At 39.6% G+C, this 18,506-nt stretch overlaps 1 protein-coding gene across 10 annotated transcripts in view; it reads left to right on the forward strand.

The window, feature by feature from the left end:
* Positions 1 to 9,659: 9,659 nt before the first annotated feature.
* Positions 9,660 to 18,506, forward strand: part of MARCHF8 (membrane associated ring-CH-type finger 8) — a 131,167-nt gene continuing 122,320 nt past the window's right edge. For 5 of the 10 annotated variants that reach the window (XM_064594966.1, XM_064594965.1, XM_064594969.1 and 2 more), the window contains exon 1: positions 9,661 to 9,933. The gene's annotated coding sequence lies outside the window, so the exon portion shown is untranslated. Of the gene's footprint in view, positions 9,934 to 9,954; positions 10,329 to 18,506 lie in introns of those variants that run through there. The other 5 variants (XM_064594970.1, XM_045878308.2, XM_064594968.1 and 2 more) reach the window with 5 other exon arrangements.

Genomic DNA, 18,506 nt, shown 5'->3' on the forward strand with positions numbered 1-18,506 from the left:
TGCTTCATGAAAGCTTAGTTGAATCAGATCCTGAACCCTGGTAAACAGGTAGCAGGTAACCCAAATAGACTTTGCAACTCTAGCCCAACCCAAGTTGGATCTGCAGTGGTACCAGAAGGCTAATTTAGGTGCTCTGCAGGGTCTCTTTCTCCACACAGGGGTGAATGAACTGGAGCATTCTGCTACCCTTCTTTCTACTTCCTAAAAGAGATTGAATGTTAAGTGGATAAAGAGCCTTTATCTTTCTGAAGGCATCTCAAGATGCTCCTGATCAGGAAGGAAATATATTTACAGGTGGGAAAGATACTAGTGGAGGATTGATACAATTAGGGGTTGGTGGCATACTTTTTAAGGGGAGCTATACAAACTAATGAAAATATTTACATTTGTGTTGAGTAGGTTAGTTCTTCCCCGCACCCTCTTATCAAGACAATATGTGCTTTAGACATTTAAAATTTATTACATGGGTAGGCTGCTGGAAAATGGACCCAAACTTATTCTACAATAAATATGAATGGTTAGGGTATTGATATATGCTTATTAGCACACTATGCTTTTTTAAACTAAGACCATGTAGAAATAAGTCCTACGTTTACCGAAGATTTTGGTCAAAGTTGAGTTTTTTGTCCTTGTTGTTTTACTAGTTTTTAAGTCACTGGGAGAGAAACCAGTTGATTCAAGAAATAATATCATTGGAAAGCATTTCTTTATGCTTTAAATTCTTATAAAGAGGTGATCATGATTTTACAGATCTCAGATCTGTCTTTACATCCCCAGGAATTATCAGAGTGCTTTGCATGTAGACACTGGTTAAACATTAGTTAAATAAATTAATTATATTGGACAGTTTAACCGTGATGAAAATGAAGGTGTTTATATTGTTTTATATAACTAAACTAATTTTATGTGATAAAATTCAGTTTCTGGATTTTATTTTTTTTGAGGTGGGGGGTGTGCAGAGGGAGAGAGAGAATCTCAAGCAGGCTCCACATCCAACCCAGAGCCCTACACAGGGCTCAATCTCACGACCCTGAGATCATGACCCTAGCAGAAGTCAAGATTTGGACGCTTAACCAACTGAGCCACCCAGGTACCCCCTCTGGATTTTATTTTTAAACAGTAAGTATTTGGTTTTAGCAACATTAAAAGTTAAAATGTTTAACTTTTAGCTTTGTGAAATATTTTTTTAAATTTTATTTTATTATGTTATGTTACTTACCGTACAATACATCATTAGTTTTTGATGTAGTGATCCACGATTCATTGTTTTTGTATAACGCCCAGTGCTCCATGCAGTAGGTGCCCTCCTTAATACCCATCACCAGGCTAACCCATCCCCCGGCCCCCCTCCCCTCTAAAACCCTCAGTTTGTTTCTCAGAGTCCATAGTCTCTCATGGTTCATCTCTCCCTCCGATTTCCCCCCCTTTTCCTTCCTTCTCCTAATGTCCTCTATGCAATTCCTTATGTTCTACAAATAAGTGAAACCATATGATAATTGACTTTCTCTGCTTGACTTATTTCACTTAGCATAATCTCCTGCAGTGCCAACCATGTTGATGTAAAAGTTGGGTATTCATCCTTTCTAATGGCTGAGTCATATTCCATTGTATATATGGACCACATCTTCTTTATCCATTCACATCTGTTGAAGGGCATCTTGGCTCTTTCCACTATTGCGGACATTGCTGCTATGAACATTGGGGTGCATATGGCCCTTCTTTTCACTATATCTGTGTCTTTGGGGTAAATACCCAGCAGTGCAATTGCTAGGTCATAGGGTAGCTCCATTTTTAAATTTTTGAGGCACCTCCACACTGTTTTCCAAAGTGGCTGTACCAACTTGCATTCCCACCAACAGTGTAAGAGGGTTCCCCTTTCTCCACAACCTCTCCAACATTTGTTGTTTCTTTCCCTGTCCATTTTTGCCATTCTAACTGGTGTAAGGTGGTATCTCAGTGTGGTTTTGATTTGGATTTCCCTGACGGCTAATGATGATGAACATTTTTTCATGTATCTGTTAGCCATTTGTATGTCTTCTTCAGAGAAGTGTCTTTTCATATCTTCTGCCCACTTTTTGACTTGATTATTTGTTTTTTGGGTGTTGAGTTTGAGAAGTTCTTTATAGATTTTGGATACCAGCCCTTTATCTGTAGTGTCATTTGCAAATATCTTCTCCCATTCTGTGGGTTGCCTCTTTGTTTTGTTGACTGTTTCCTTTGCTGTGCAGAAGCTTTTTATCTTGATGAAGTCCCAAAAGTTCGTTTTTGCTTTTGTTTCACTAGCCTTTGGAGATGTATCTTGAAAGAAGTTGCTGTGGCCGATGTCAAAGAGGTTACTGCCTATGTTCTCCTCTAGGATTTTGATGGATTCCTGTCTCACATTGAGGTCTTTCATCCACTTTGAGTTTATCTTTGTGAATGGTGTTAGAGAATGGTCGAGTTTCATTCTTCTGTATATAGCCATCCAATTTTCCCAGCACCATTTATTGAAGAGACTGTCTTTTTTCCATTGCATATTTTTTCCTGCTTTGGCGAAGATTATTTGACCATAAAGTTGGGGGTCCATATCTGGGCTCTCTATTCTGTTCCATTGGTCTATATGTCTGTTTTTGTGCCAGTACCATGCTGTCTTGGTGATCACTGCTTTGTAATATAGCTTGAAATCCGGCAACGTGATGCCCCTAGCCCCCATTTGTTTTTCTTTTTCAACATTTCCTTGGTGATTCAGGGTCTTTTCTGATTCCATACAAATTTTAGGATTATTTAGTCCAGCACTTTGAAAAATGTCATTGGAATTTTGATCGGGATGGCGTTGAAGGTATAGATTGCTGTGGGTAGCATAGACATTTTAACAATGTTTATTCTTCTGATCCATGAGCGTGGAATGTTTTTCCATCTTTTTGTGTCTTCTTCAATTTCTTTCATGAGTGTTCTGTAGTTCCTAGAGTATAGATCCTTTACCTCTTTGGTTAGGTTTATTCCGAGGTATCTTACGGGTTTTGGTGCTATTGTAAATGGAATTGTTTCTCTAATTTCTCTTTCTACAGTTGCATTGAAGAAGTCAAACTCTCTCTCTTCGCAGATGACATGATACTTTATGTGGAAAACCCAAAAGACTCCACCCCCAAATTACTAGAACTCATACAGCAATTCAGTAATGTGGCAGGATACAAAATCAATGCACAGAAATCAGTTGCTTTCTTATAGAATATATTATTTTATACCAACATTTATAAATAGTACTTACTAAAATTTGCACAACACAGTGAAAGCTATAGTTTACCAGAGAATAATGCTATTGTTTTTTTTTTTTTTAAGGTTTTGTTTATTTATTTGAGAGAGAGAGTGAGAGCATGAGTGGGGGGAGGGACAGAGGGAGAGGGAGAAGCAGACTCCCCTCTGAGCAGGGAGCCTGATGTGGGGCTCAATCCCAGGACGCTGGGATCATGACCTGAGCCGAAGGCAGACACTTAACTGATTGAGCCACCCAGGTGCCCAAAAAAGATTTTCCTTGAAAAAAATTTCATTTAAGGGGGACCTGGGTGGTTCAGTTGGTTGGGCATCTTGACTCTTGGTTTCAGCTTAGGTCATGATCTCAGGGTCATGGGATTGAGAACTGCTGTGGGCTCCACACTTAGTGGGGAGTCTGCTTGAAATTCTCCCTCTTCCTCTACCCATCCCCCTCTTTCTTTCTCTCAAGTGAGTAAATCTTTTTAAAAATTTCATTTAAGTACAGTATTCAGTTATTCAATAAATATTGAGCATCTATTAGTGTCATGCGCTATTGTAAGTGCAGCAGATGTACTGTTTAACTAAATAACATTCCTGCTTTCATTGCATGCTTACATTCTAGAGGAAAAAATAAATATGCCAGATGGAGAATCGGTGTGTTAGGATGCTGTATTCAGTTACCAGGGCTGCCATAATAAAGTACCACAGACTGGGCAGCTTACACAACAGACTTATTTTCTTACAATTCTGGAGGCTAGACGTCAGAGATCCAGGAGTTGGCAGAATGAGAAGAATGTCATTGGTTTGCAGATAGCCACTTCTCCCTGTGTCTTCACATGGTCTTTCCTCCATGCACAGCTGTGTTCTAATCTCCTCTTCCTATGCGGACACCAATCTTAATGGATCAGGGCCTACCCTAATGACCATATTTTGTCTTATCACATCTTCAAATTCCCTATTGTTGAGGGGTGAACTAGGGGCACCCCGCACCTTGGGGCCTCAACCCAGCCGGACCTGAAGGAGTCAGCAAAAGTTCTTAGTCTCATCAGGAGAAGGAATTCAGGACAGACATGGCAGCACAGCAGATGAGTAATGGATGTGGGAAAGTTTATTAAAGTGAAAAATACGCTCTCAAGATATGAGGAGTGAGACAGACACGGAAAGAAAGACAGCACTGTGTTCCCTGGGGGTTGGCTTGGGTTTCTATCTTTTATAGATAGTTGTTAACTAGGGGATAGAATAGTTATTACTTGGGGCAGGAAGCTGAGTTTCTCGCTTTTTCTTCCTAATTTGGTCAGAGGTTTCCTGTCATGGTATCCTCCATCTTGGGTCTGTCTGGTTTGATCTGGCTTCTTGTGGCATGCTGCCAGGATAGGTCTCTGACTTTCCCTGATAGCTGACCAGGACCACCTCATTGTTGGCCTCCAGGTATCCTATTAGAACCTAACTAACTGCTGACTCTATCTCCAATACAGTCACAGTATGAGGTACTGGGGTTTAGGAGTTCAACATATAAATTATGGGGAGACATAATTCAGACCATAGCAGATTCTGTATATTTCTGTGGTAACAGATTAACCCCCAAAGCTCAGTGGTTTAACTCAACAAAGTTTATTCCTCACCCATGCAAAATCCAGTGAGCCAGGCAACTTCCCAGGCTAGCTACCTGATGAGGAAATGTAGGCTGATTCGGGCCATTTCCATTGTATGGTTTTGCCAATGCAACATGTATTCTCTAAGATTGCTGCCCCAGGGGAGAGAGGACTGGAGGGCTGCTCATTGCCTTTTCAATGATTTTGTCTAGAAGTGTATATACATTCTGCTTACAGCCCATTGGTTAGAACTAGTCCTATGGCCTTACCCAATTGCCAGAGTTATGGGGGGGGGGGGATGGATATTTAATGAACTGTAAATGTCCCTGCCACAGATAGTATTAAATGCAAAAAAACCAAGCACAATAGGGTGACATAGTGTTGTTTTAGAAAGGGTGGTGAAAGACCTCCACTATGAGAAAGTTATATTTAAGTAGTCACAAAGGGAGTGAGGAAATGGGGGAAAGTGTTCTAAGCCTGACTAAACCAAGAAATAGCAGGGAAGCCTGGTAGCTAGAGCAAAGCAAGTAGGGGACAACAGGAAATAAGAGGCTACATCATGGAGGACTTGATAGGCATGAACTTTGGATTTTATTCTGAATTGGGATAATATTGGAGGTTTACATAATTGGACTTAAGTTTTAAAAAATCACTCTGGTGATTGTGTAGAGAAAAGATTGTAGGAGGCAAGGATGGAAGTCAGGAGACAGATACAGTAATCATTCATGTGGGAAGTCACAGGGCTGGGCTGGGATATAGCACTCCTGGATGGTGTTTACCATTCTCTCCTCAAACCACCAACGCCCCTTTCCCTGTCTTCACTCTCAACTTCTTATTTTATTAAACTAGGAACAATTGGAAAAGAAATTCTTTTTTTTTTTTTTTTTAAAGATTATTGAGAAAGAGCATATGTGAGTGGGGGAGAGAGGAGAGAGAGTCTCAAGTAGACTCCACACTGAGCACAAAGCCCCATGGGGGGCCCCCGATCCCAGGACCTGAGATCATGACCCGAGCTGAAATCAAGTCAGATGCTCAAGCATACCAAGCTATCTGTATCTGTCTTCCCACTTCCCTTGCTCATCTAACTATGGATGACCCTTCCAGCCAACTCACGGATTTCCTTCCTACAGTTGTCACACTCCTGCATTGATATTTTCTCATCACTGGACCATTTCTAATAGTGTATAAATATTTAAATAAAACCTAACCCCCACATCTCCTGCCTGCTGTTGTTCCATTCCTCTGCTTGTCTTTGCAGCAAAAGGAAATCTGCTTGTTGTCACCATTTACTATCTCTGCAATAAGGCTTGTATCCCTACCACTTTATTTTAATTGCTCTGTTCTCAAGTTTTCAAAGATCTCTCCGCTGCTAAATCCAAAAGTCAGTTCTCATTTTACTCAACTTCTCAACAGCAAATGAAATGACACACTGAGGCACTTCCTTCTCCCTAAAACATTTTCTTCACTTAGGCTTTAGAACTCCTCTATTTCGTTTCCTTTGGCTGCTCCTGCTATGTTTCCTTTGCTAGTCTTCCCATCTCTGAAGTGCTGCATGAGCAGCCTTTGGATCTTTTATTTCCCCTGCAATTATGCAATTAATGGACTTGGTCAGCAACTTTCAGTGATTTCCAAACTGTAAGGCCATACTGTTACTTGGTTAAAAAATCAGTTGAGTTGGGAGAAGTTTTAAAAAATGGACAGCATAAAGTGGAAAAGAAAGAAAACAGTGAATTATAGGGAGGGTAGATATGCTTTTTGAAAAATTTAAGGTATCTACATGTATTTGGTCAGTATGGAAAATGTATTTTGTATCCTGGGTTGAGATCAGAGGTATGAAAGTCACTGCTCTGTGTGATCTCATTCAATCTTGTGGCTTTAAATACCATCGACCAATCAATTTATATCTCTATAGCTCCCCTCAGAATTTCATTGTCTTCTGTGCAGTTGCTAACTGTACACCTCTATTTGGATGGCTAATAAGCAGGTCAAATTTAGTGTGTCCGAAATCAAATTTTTGATTTTTTTCTCCCAGCCTGCACATATCCTTTTTTGACTTTAAAAAATAAAAGTCAGTTATTGTACCAGCAAAAATGAATTTATTTGGGAATAGCAGAGAATTGCAATTCAGGAGAAGCAAGGTATAGCAAAAACCTTAGGGTAGTCTAACAAAAGAGAGGAACATTATTTTATTGAGATGAAGGAGGAAGTTGGGAGGGGTTTTTTTGAACAAAAGTCCATTGCAGAAAAGCAAGAATTCAGGGTGATGAGGGTTTCTTATTGGCTGAACTGCTGGCATAGTCAATTTCTTATAGGAGATGCACTGTACATCTTTTCCTATTGGGACCTGTAATTGATGATTCTTTCCTGTTATCCTTTCTTCTCTTGAGGGGTAATCGATAATTCTTCCAGTAATTGACGGGGAGTGGTATGGCACAAGAGCTCCCTCTTCTGGCCTCCCAACTCCATTTTAGTGAGGTTTCCCTTTGTTAATTTTCACACCCTTCTCCATCTAAGTAAATGACAGTTCCATTCTTTTGGTTGTACAGGCCAAAAACCTTGGAGTCATCCTTCACTCTGTTCTTTTACAAATACCTCTAATCAATCTGAATATCCTATTGGCTCTACTTTTGAAATATGACAAATACTATGTGAAGCAAGACTGCATTTAGCATAGCATAGGAAGGCCAGAATCAAGATAGAATATACAGCTATAGTGAATCACATTTTTTATGGTTATTAATAAAAAGGAAAAGACATTTAGACTTGGAATCAGGAAACATAAATATGAGGCTGGCTCTACCACATCATAGCTTTGTAACACCTTAACAGGTTATTATCCACCTCTTTCTCTGTTTGCAAGTCTCCTGTTATTCCTTACATTCATCACTCTAGTGAGAACCCTAGTATATCCACTGTGTTGGATGATATGCTGTTATAGAGTCTTATATAACTATAGTATATCTTATCCTACCTACCAATGCATTTTGTTTGCAACAAAACCCTAACTGAAAAACTAGGTAGGTTCAGCCATTTGGTGGTGACTTCTTTCTTTCCCACAAACTCTAGGAGAGAGTAGGCAATTTTCTTATGTGGGCTGAGGCAGTGGACAGTATACTAGGAGTTGCCACCACCACAAACGGGATGTAGAATTAACCTGCTGCCATAAGGCCAGTGCTCCCCTTGGAGTGAAGACCTGGTCACCCATGAGCAATTCCCTTATTGGTAGCCTTCCATTCTAAATGCAAAGCTTTCTTTGTCATTGTGCTTAGTTTCCCTGCTGGTAATGCTCAACTCCAATCCAGGTGGCAAGAGTCCAGACCCTGGACCTGAACCCTTTCAATCCATCAGTTGCCTTTCCCTCAGGACTCTGACCTCCTATATATCACTACCGTCTTGCCAAAGGTCATATATGGTTAACATTTATTGAGGACTGTATGTATTGGGCACTTTAAAGTGCTGTGCCAGCATTATTTCATTTCATCTTCATAACTGTTCAGTAGCTACTTTCTTTTAAGTAGATGAAGAGGTTCAGAAATGTTAAGTAAATTGCTTAGATAGAAATGACTGAGTCAGGACTCACCTTGCATTGTCTCCATGCGTACTGCCTAACTTACAGATCCCTCTGGATATGTGAATAGTCTTTGCCACTTCCTACAGATTCACAAGCCATAGATTAGCCAATATTTTTGCTTCTCAGGCATGGTCTAGGCATAAGGTATACCAGTGAAAGATACTATTCCTGCCTTTAGGGAACATCTGCTGCCAGGAGCAGCAGAAAAAGTCAACAGGTTGTGGCAACTGGCCTTGTAACCTATTTTCCATAGTAAAAGATGAGTGTGGAGAAAACTCATCACTATATTTTCTTCTCTTTGTAATGTTGCATTTTAGGTGTGTTAATGAAGAGGATGTTTGACCTTGCACAGACCTGAAAGATATTTTGAGCCCACTGTTTTGACCCTGTCAGTTTGCTCTTAGCCATGTATGCAACACGATCAGGATTGTATGGAGGAATTAATTACACAATAGATCACTCCTGGACAACAGAACAATTCTGGAATATTTGAAGGTATCGGCTCACAATTCTCTCATGAATTTACTAAGAAATAGTACAAATTAGTCTTTTATGCAATTTATAATGACTATTATGGGAGAAATTGGCAGTGGCTGAAACTTCTGTAAAGTCTGATGGAGGAAAACGACTTAGTAGAAATAGTTACTAAAAACAAGTATCAGCTATAATCAGTAAAGTTTGATGTGGACAAAACCTGAATGCTGAATCAAATATTTATTTAGGTCTGTTTGTATTTACACATACAAAGACTAATTCTCATGAAAATCATAATATATAATTTAAAATAAAAGTTGGAAGTCCCATAAGCCTTCCTCACACCCATTCCAGGATGGGAGTCGGGGTGGGGTAGGCTGTGGAATAGCCATTCACTCCAGATTAGGGAGCGAAAGTAAACAGAACTGTTCCTTAAGGTAAACAAACGCTCCGCCTTCGTTTGCTAGCCTTAAGTAAGGAAGTATTTCCATTTTTTTCTCCCAAGTTCAGCATCAGAATACCTGACCGAATTCCCTTCTCCTTTCAAAGCACTAATAATATAAGCAGTCAGGCCCGGGGCTCACAAAGGGATGAAGCAGTAACGGTGGGGGTCTTTCCTCTTCCGCGGCCGGACTGCTTGGGACCCGTCCCCTCTCGCCTCTGCACCGACCGCCAGGACCAGGGAGGCGAAAGGACCGCGGCGCCGCGGCCGCTCGCCCACCCCTTAGCACGCCGCCGTTGCCGGGCAACACCTCCACAACCTCCGCCCCCGGGCGGACACGTGACGCGCATGTCACGTGACGGGACGGCGTCCTCCCGCGGAGGGGTGTAAACAGGCCGGGTGGCGGCCGAGCTGCGGGCCTGCTGCATCCTGGTGTCCGGCATGCTTCTGGCGGGCCGGGGTGGCCCAGCCGCGAGCTCAGCGCCCACCTGAGGTAACTCCTGCGGCCGCGGGACGGGCGTACTTCACGCCGCTTGCAGTCGCTGCTGCTCGCCGCCGACAAGGCCGGCTGAGCCCCCTGCCCCGGCAGGGGGTGTGGCTGCCGGCTGTGCAGTGCGCGACAGGTGAGTTGGGAGTGGGCGGCCGCCGAGGCCAGGGCTCTGCAGCGCCCTGGGTCGCGGCCCGGCGTGGAGCCGGCCGAAAGGAGGCAGCGAGCCCGGGTTGTGGGCCCTTCCGTTCCGGCTGCTCGAGGCTTGCCCCCGGGGCCGGGCCGAGCCGGGGCCGCAGGATCCGTCGGGCTCTGAGGGCCTGGGGCTGCCAGCGTGGAGTCCCAGTTGAAGTCCGGCCCTTGCGGGCTGTGAGACCTTGGGCAGGTCAGCCTCAGCCCTGGCCCTGGCCTCAGTTTCCACATCTGTAACGAATGTCTGGACTAGGTGATCTTTGAGGACCTTCCACTTTTGACGTGTGTGATCTCGAGAGAGACCTGTATACTTTGGACGCCGCCAGAGGGAAAGCTTAGGTAGATATTTGTCTTTTAATTGCTAAGTTCCTGTTTGTCTTTAAATTTTTCATCTGACACGATTTGGATTCTTGTTCACCTGGGTGAAGTTTTTAATAGAAAACTTTTATACAAAGTAATGGTTTATGTTGCTCTTTTTTTCAGGCTTTTCTGATACAACGAAACCTTTCTTAGAACTTCCTTTGGAAGTCCAATTAATTAAAAAAAAAAAAAAGAAAGAAAAAATCAAAACCTCTGTCTGCCTCGCGGTCTTCCTGCTCTACTGCAATACCCCTAAGGGCCCCCAGGGATCACAGGTTGAGAAGCACTGTTACACGGTTGAGGAGGTGTTCTGTGTTTGTTAATTTGACAGGCTCTGGAAGATGAATCTTTTGCTTACGTGGAGTTTTCTATAATTTTTCCTTCAACTTTGTTCGACCGTATGTCATACAATTAGAGAGACAATTAGTGTATTTTGCAGATAGACTTGGAAAAGACCCCCAAATTTCCGATGGACCTGTTTCCATCTTTTCTTGCATTCCGGGCCCAAGGGATGTGAGTGTATGTTTATAACAGTGAGACTTAATGCTCATTGCTGGCCTGGTTATTCAGGTATAGAATGGGAGTGGAAGACTTTTTGCAAGACTTATTTAGACCCAACTGAATGGATTAGGACATTTCCTCCGAAAAATACATAAGTTGGGAAAGTACATGACTTAAAATTGTTAGAGCCATGGAATAACATGATCATATCACAAATTTTGAAACTCTGGATCTTGAGAGAACTGGGTTTAGGAGAAAAGGAGGTTCTGCTTCATATAGTGAGTGAATGTATAAACAATATGAAGTGGTCTGTAGACCAAGAATTATCAGGATGATTTTTTTTTTTTAAGAGAAATGCTTAGTTTCCTGGTTTATTTTCAAAGACTAGGGTTGATAAGAGATTTACTGAAACTTGGAAGTTTGATACTGAAAGAGGAAAACCATAGCCTTTTACAGCTCGTCCACTTGGTGCTTCTGTGAGGTGAGCCAGAATCAGAGGTTGAAAGGACTATGAACGGAACCCAAGGAGACCTAGTGGATATGTTTTCTCTTTCTAAAGTAACTCATTTCCTTAATCTTTGGTGTAGATTTAGGTTAAGTCACCTCTTTTCTTTAGGTCTTAGTTTCTGCTACAAAGTGAGGAAATTGGATTGATTACTGCTCCATTTGTTGGCTTCAGTTAGGGTTGCCAGATAAAGTACAGATAACTTAGTTTAAATTTGAATTTCAGGTTAACGGTGAAAAAGTTTTTAGTATAAATATTGCATAAGGCATGCATTATTTACTTTTTTTATTTTATTTTTTATTTTTTTGAAGATTTTATTTATTTATTTGACAGAGAGCACAAGTAGGCAGAGTGACAGGCAGATGGAGAGGGAGAAACAGGCTCTCCGCTGAGCAGGGAGCTGGATGTGGGGCTCGATCCCAAGACCCCAGGATCATGACTGAGCCGAAAGCAGCCGCTTAACAGACTGAGCCACCCAGGCGCCCCAAGGCATGCATTATTTAAAAAAAAATCCATTGTTTATCTGAAATTCAAGTTTACCTGGGCTTACTGTATTTTTATTTGCTAAATCTGGTGACCCTACTTCAACATTTTTATCTCCTTTAAATTAGTTCCAGGAAGAAATTATAGATGCATAGACGGGAATGAATTGATTCAACCAGTCAAGACTCCCTATTTGTAATCAGCAGTAGTGTGTAGTTCTTGAGAAACAGCTCTATTTCACTTGAGGTCCTTGTCATGAAGCAGTTCCTTTTCTGCCATAAGCACATAATGTTTAGGTTTATACTTTTGGTGGTAAACAATTTTTTTTAATTTTTAAATTTAAAAAAGATTTATTTATTTTAGAAAGAGAGAGAGAGCTTGAGCAAGCATGGAAGGAGGGAGGGGCAGAGGGAGAGGGAGAGAGAGTCTTAAGCAGACTCCATGCTGAGCCTGGAGCCTGACTAGAGGCTCCATCTCATGACCCTGAGATCATGACCTGAGCCGATACCAGGAGTCGAATGCTCAACCATCTGTGCCACCAGGGTTCCCCGGTAAACAATTTAAATATCTGAAAGCAAAAAAAAAAAAGCTAAATTTTCTAAAAGTAACAAATTTGGGTCATGAAATGGCATGTACTATTTTTTTTCTGTAAAAGATGTAACACTACCTGTCCTTCAGTTATATGATTGACTTTAAGACATGTTCTAAGGCAGTGGACTGTTCTGATGGTAAATAATCTTTCAGGAAGTTATTATGCCTTTGATTTGGCCCCCGGTGAATATGGAAAATAATCAGTGTATGCACTATAAACATTTTATATTTTAACTGACCACTGTTAATCTTCTATTTGCTATATCTTGAAGAATTTCAGTGTTGAAATTCTTTTTCAAGGAGTATAATTATTTAATTCCTCAGTTTTTGAGTTTTAAAGAAAACTAGGCCAAATCTTTACTCACCTCTCTCTGAAATTGCTGAATTTTCAAATTCATTCATTCATTCAGTAGTCAACAAAAAATTGAGTGCCTTCTATAGCCAGGCTGATTAATCAGTGTTCTAGATCTTCAGGTGCTTATCTTTTTTTTTTTTTTAATTTTTTAAATTTTAATTTTTTTTTAAAGATTTTATTTATTTATTTGACAGAGAGAGACACAGCCAGAGAGCGAACACAAGCAGGGGGAGTGGGAGAGGGAGAAGCAGGCTTCCCGCGGAGCAGGGAGCCCGATGCGGGGCTCGATCCCAGGACCTGAGCCGAAGGCAGATGCTTAACAACTGAGCCACCCAGGCGCCCCTTCAGGTGCTTATCTTTGACAGAGGAGTTAAATCACATGCATCTAGGAATAATGTGATGGGGGCCTTGAAGTAATACAAATACTGTGGAAATTGAGAGGAGGATGAGAACCCATCAGTTGATAGATTGAGTGGCAGAACCTCCTAGAGGAGGTGGTATTTAATCTAGATCATTGTGATAAAGGTTGGGTCAGGAAGACAGGCTTACAGAAAGGTAGGAAGAAGCAGAAAAAGGCAGCGAATCCATCTCTGTTCTACAAAGCATACACTTTGTTGGGTTAAAAGTAATTGGTAATATTGTTTATATGTAGTTTTTGGTTCCCTGTGATACTCTTCATCTGCATTAAGTATATTGGAATTAAATTTCTTCATTGTGTATCTATATTAGAGAGATCTTCAGATGTCAGTGTAGCTCTCTGAAAAAAATGTTTATGAAATGTGTCACATGTACAAAAATGTGTAATTTGCATATATAAAGCTCAAAAAATAGCATATTATCACACTGTTGAAACCTGTGTGCCCTTTACTGATTAGACACCCACTTTCCTTCTCTTCAGAAGTGACCACCGTACTGAATTCTATCATTTCTTTGCTTTTCTTCATAAACTTATTTTATATGTATACAACCCCCCCAGACATTGTTTACTTTTGCATGTTTTTGAACTTTATATAAATGGCATCATACTATGTGGATTTTTTTCTGAGACTTTTCTACTTAGGTTACTATGTTTAATTCATGTTTTTCCCCCCACCAAGTTTCCACCCATGTTAGTTTTTACCAAGGGTAAGGATTTCGCTGAGGTAAACACCTAGGATTGGAGCTGCTGCTTGTAGGGTATGGGTATCTGTAGTTTCCAAATATTGCCAAATTACTTTCCATTGTGGTTGTGCTGTTTTAGTTTTCTCCCCGCAGTGTATGAGAGTTCCTATTGCTATCCTGTCTACATGCTCTCTATTATTTCTTATGAGCAAATCATATATCTAATAAGAAAAGTCTAGTATCCAGAGTATGTAAAGAAGACTTACACCTCAACAATAAAAAGAAAAAGAACTCATTTTAAAAACAAAGGATTTGAATAGACATTTCTTCAGGCAAGACATACAAATGGCCAATAAGCACCTGAAAAGAAGCTTGATCTCATTAGCCACCAGGGAAGTGCAAATCAATACCACAATGAAATACCGTGTCATACTCACAGGGATGGCTATGATCAAAAAGACAGATAATAACAAGTGTTGCAGAGATAGTGGAGAAATTAGAATCTTCATACACTGTTATGGGGAATGCAAAGTGATGCACCTACTTTGGGAAGCAGTCTGGTACTTCCTCAAACAGCTGAACATAGGGATCACAGATGGCACAGCAGCTCCACTCCTAGGTTTACCTAAAGAAAAATTAAAATATATATTTACACCAAAACTTGTATGCAGATGTTCACAGTATCAGTATTCATAATAGCAAAAAGTAGAAACAAATGTATGCCAGTTGATAAATGGATAAATAAAATGTGGTTTATATATACAGGGGAATATTAGCCATAAAAGGAATGAAGTACAGATTCATGCTACCACATAGATGAACCTTGAAAACATGATGCTAAATGATAAAAGCAAGTCACAAAAGGCCACATATTGTATGGTTACATTTATACAAAACTTCCAGAATACACAGATCCAAAGAGTGAGAAAATAGATTGGTGATTGGGAGTTGGGATGGGGGTAGATGGGAGATTTGATCATGAGTAATAGGTTTCTTTTTAGGATGATGAAATGTCCTAAAATTGATTGTGGTGGTGGTTGCACAATTCTGTGAATATGTGAAAAGCCATTGAATTGTACACCTGAGAGAAGGGAGGATATTAAAACAAAACAAAACACACAGAAGGTTGCTACGTTGTGAGCAGCCTTATGGAGAGGCCCATATGATGAGGGATCAAGACTTGCCCACAGCCACATGACTGAGCTTAGAAGCAAATTCCTCCTTCCCCCCTTTTACACAGAGCCAAGCCTTTAGATGATCCTATAGCCTGGCCAGCAGTTTTGACTGAAGCCTTATGATAGACCATGAGCCAGAGGTACCCAGTTTAGCTGCCTAGATTGCTGACCCATAATAACTGTTAGATAGTAAATGTTCATTGTTTTAAATGAGCTTTGGGGTAATTTGTTATGCACAATAAATAATACATGAGCATTAACACTGCATTATGTGTTGCCTTTCATTTGGTGTCGTGGAAGGCCATGATGGTTAAATTCATAAACTATAATTGACTCTCTTTTTAATCTATCATTTTGTTAACCACAACTCATGACCAAGAGTAATACATTTCTTGAGATATTCTCTAAATTATTGGTGGGGGGAGAATTTATGCTTAGAATAGGTTCAACTTGTTTTATTTTAATTTTTTGTTTATTATAATTTAAAAATTTTGTAATCCTGCGTGATGCATTATGAATCTTTATCAACCAGGGCAGGCCACTTCCAGACCATATAGCAGTACAGAGTATTTCTCATATTGTCATGATCTTCTGGTAACCCTCTTATATTTACAAGTTGTGGATGGTATTAATATATTTTAGGCAGATTTATTTTATTATTTATGGCTTTAGCAAAGCACTCAGAAAATAGTTATTGAGACAAAACGGCAGTTCCCTAGAAGCAGCCTCATTTTACCATATGAAAGGAGGGTAAAGAAGATTTTTTTTTTTCCTTTGAGTATTTCTGTATTTCAGTTGAAGAATGATTGTTTGACTCTATGGGTAAGGAACTCATGTGGGTTTTGAAATTTGATTTTAAAAATGAAGACATGTTTTGGGGCACCTGCGTAGCTCCGTTGTTGGGCATCTGCCTTCGGCTTGGGTCATGATCCCAGGGTCCTGGGATCGAGCCCCGCATCGGGCTCGAGCAGGGAGCCTGCTTCTCCCTCTCTAGCTCCCGCCTGCTTGTGTTCCCTCTCTCACTGTCTCTCTCTGTCAAGTAAATAAATGAAATCTATATAAAAAAAAAAAATGAAGACATATTTAAAAAGGTTTATTTAAGGAGTCTCTTTGGCCTTTATTTTTCTTACCCTTTAAAAAATGTAAAAGATGTATATTTATTAATATACAAAGGTATCAGAAATATTGTTATATGAAGAAAAGCAGGCCATAGAAGTTTTATAGTTTTAGCTATTATATTTAGGTCTATGATCTATTTTTAGGGTTTAGTACTAAGTGTATGTGGTATGGAGATAGGGATTTAGGTTCCTTTATGAATACACAGTTATTTTGGTATCATTTATTGAAAAGATTATCCTTTCCCTATTGCATTTATTGTCATTCCTCTATTCTTTGCCCATTGCATTACCTTGCCATTTTATGTTGGAAATCAATTGGTGATACATCTGTGGATCTATTTCTGATTTCACTCTTCTGTTGATTTATAGGTCTGTCCTTATGTCAGTACCATACTGCCTTTCTTACTGTAGCTTTATGTGGTTTGAAATTGGTTAGGATAAATTCATTACCTTTGTTCTTTATTTTCAAAGATCTGCTTCAAAGAACTGTTTTTAGTTTTGTAGTGTACATGTCATGTACATATTTTGTCGAGTTTGCATCTTAATATTTTATGGTTTTTGATGTTATAAATGGGATTAAAAATCATTTTCCACTTGTTCATTGCTAATATGTAGAAGTACAGTTGGTTTTGTGTATTACCTTTGTATCTGGTAGCCTTTCTAAATTCACGTACTACTGCTAGTAGTCTTCTTGTTACTTTTTAAGAGTTTTCTACATACGAGATCACTGAATAAAGACAGTTTTACTTCTTCCTTTCCAATCAGTATGCCATTTCTTTCTCCCTGCCTGCCTGCCTTCTTTCTTTCCTTCTTAATCTCTTTCTTTGACCTAGTGCATTGTCTAGCACCTCAAATCCAACATTATGATAGAAGTGGTAAGCAGACATTCATGTTTTATTCCCAGTCTGAGGGAGAAAGGATTGAGTCTTATGAATGATACAACAAGCACTAAGTATAAAAATTTTTAAATGTTAAATTAGACTTAATAAAAATTAAGAACTTATGCACTTTAAAAGACACTGCTAAGAAAAATAAAAGATGTGCTACAGAATGGGAACAGGGGCGCCTGAGTGGCTCAGTTGGTTAAGCGTCTGCTTTCAGCTCAGGTCATGATCCCAGGGCCCTGGGATCGAGCCCCGCATCGGGCTCTCTGCTCATTGGAGAGCCTGCTTCTCCCTCTGCCTGCCATTCTGCCTATCTGTGCTCTCTATCTCTCTGTCAAATAAATAAATAAAATCTTTTTTTTTTTTAAAGAATGGGAACAAATATTTGTATTTCATATATCTGACAAAGGACTTTTATCCAATGTGTATAAAGAACCTCTATAAATTGTTAATAAGGCAGACAATCCAAATTATGAAATTGGTAAAAGATTTGGACAGACACTTCACAAAAGAAGATATTTGAATTCACAATAGGCACATTTAAAATTCTCAATATATTCAGTCATTTAGGGAAATGCAAATCAAAATTATAAACAACTCTTTGCCTATAAGGATGGTTACAATTGAGGAGATTGACTGTATCAAGAGTTCGTGAAAATGTAAAACAACCAAAACTTACATGAATTGCTAGTAGGAGTTAGCTTAAATATGCATTTATGGGATGATCCAGCAGTTTTACTCCTAGTCATAAAAGATTACATCACAAATGATTTACAACCAAATGTTCAGAGATCAAAACCAGAAATAGCCCAAATGTTCATCAACAAGTACACAGTGGAATACTATTCCACAGTAAAAAGGGAACTACTGATAATATCATGGCATGAAATTGAAAAACATTTTTGCTGAGCAAAAGAAGCTGGACACAAAACAGTGCATACTGTATAATTCCATTCAATTCATCTTAAAGCCAACAAAACTAATCTATAATGAAGCAGTTTAGTGATTGCCTAGGGTCAGAGGGGGAGGAATTGACTGCAGAGGGGTAACAGGGAATTTTTTGCAGTAATAGAAATGTTCTGTTTGAATTTTAATTGGTTAGTGGTTATACTGCATATACTTTTGTCAAAACTTTTCCAACATTACACTTAAAATGGGTATTTTATGTAAATTGTGGCTTAATATAATTTATTTTAAAAAAGCAAGGGTGTAAATAGCATTTATAGAATAAGCATATATGTGTTGTATATATAGTATTTCTATGTAAAATTTTTAAGTGTATGTATGCACACATGCATAAGAAATGTCTAGAAGGATGTTCAGCAATTGTTACTGATTATGTCTAGATGGTGGGATTTTAGGTGATTTTGAAAGAATGATTGAACTTTCCTATAGTATTTGAATTATTTTTTTCAGTGAACATGTCTTGACAAAAGCAAAAAGA

Source organism: Mirounga angustirostris, unplaced genomic scaffold (genome assembly GCF_029215605.1).
Source record: "Mirounga angustirostris isolate CCGP_5_RB_7025 unplaced genomic scaffold, mMirAng1.0.hap1 SCAF_6, whole genome shotgun sequence".
Lineage (NCBI taxonomy): Eukaryota > Metazoa > Chordata > Mammalia > Carnivora > Phocidae > Mirounga > Mirounga angustirostris.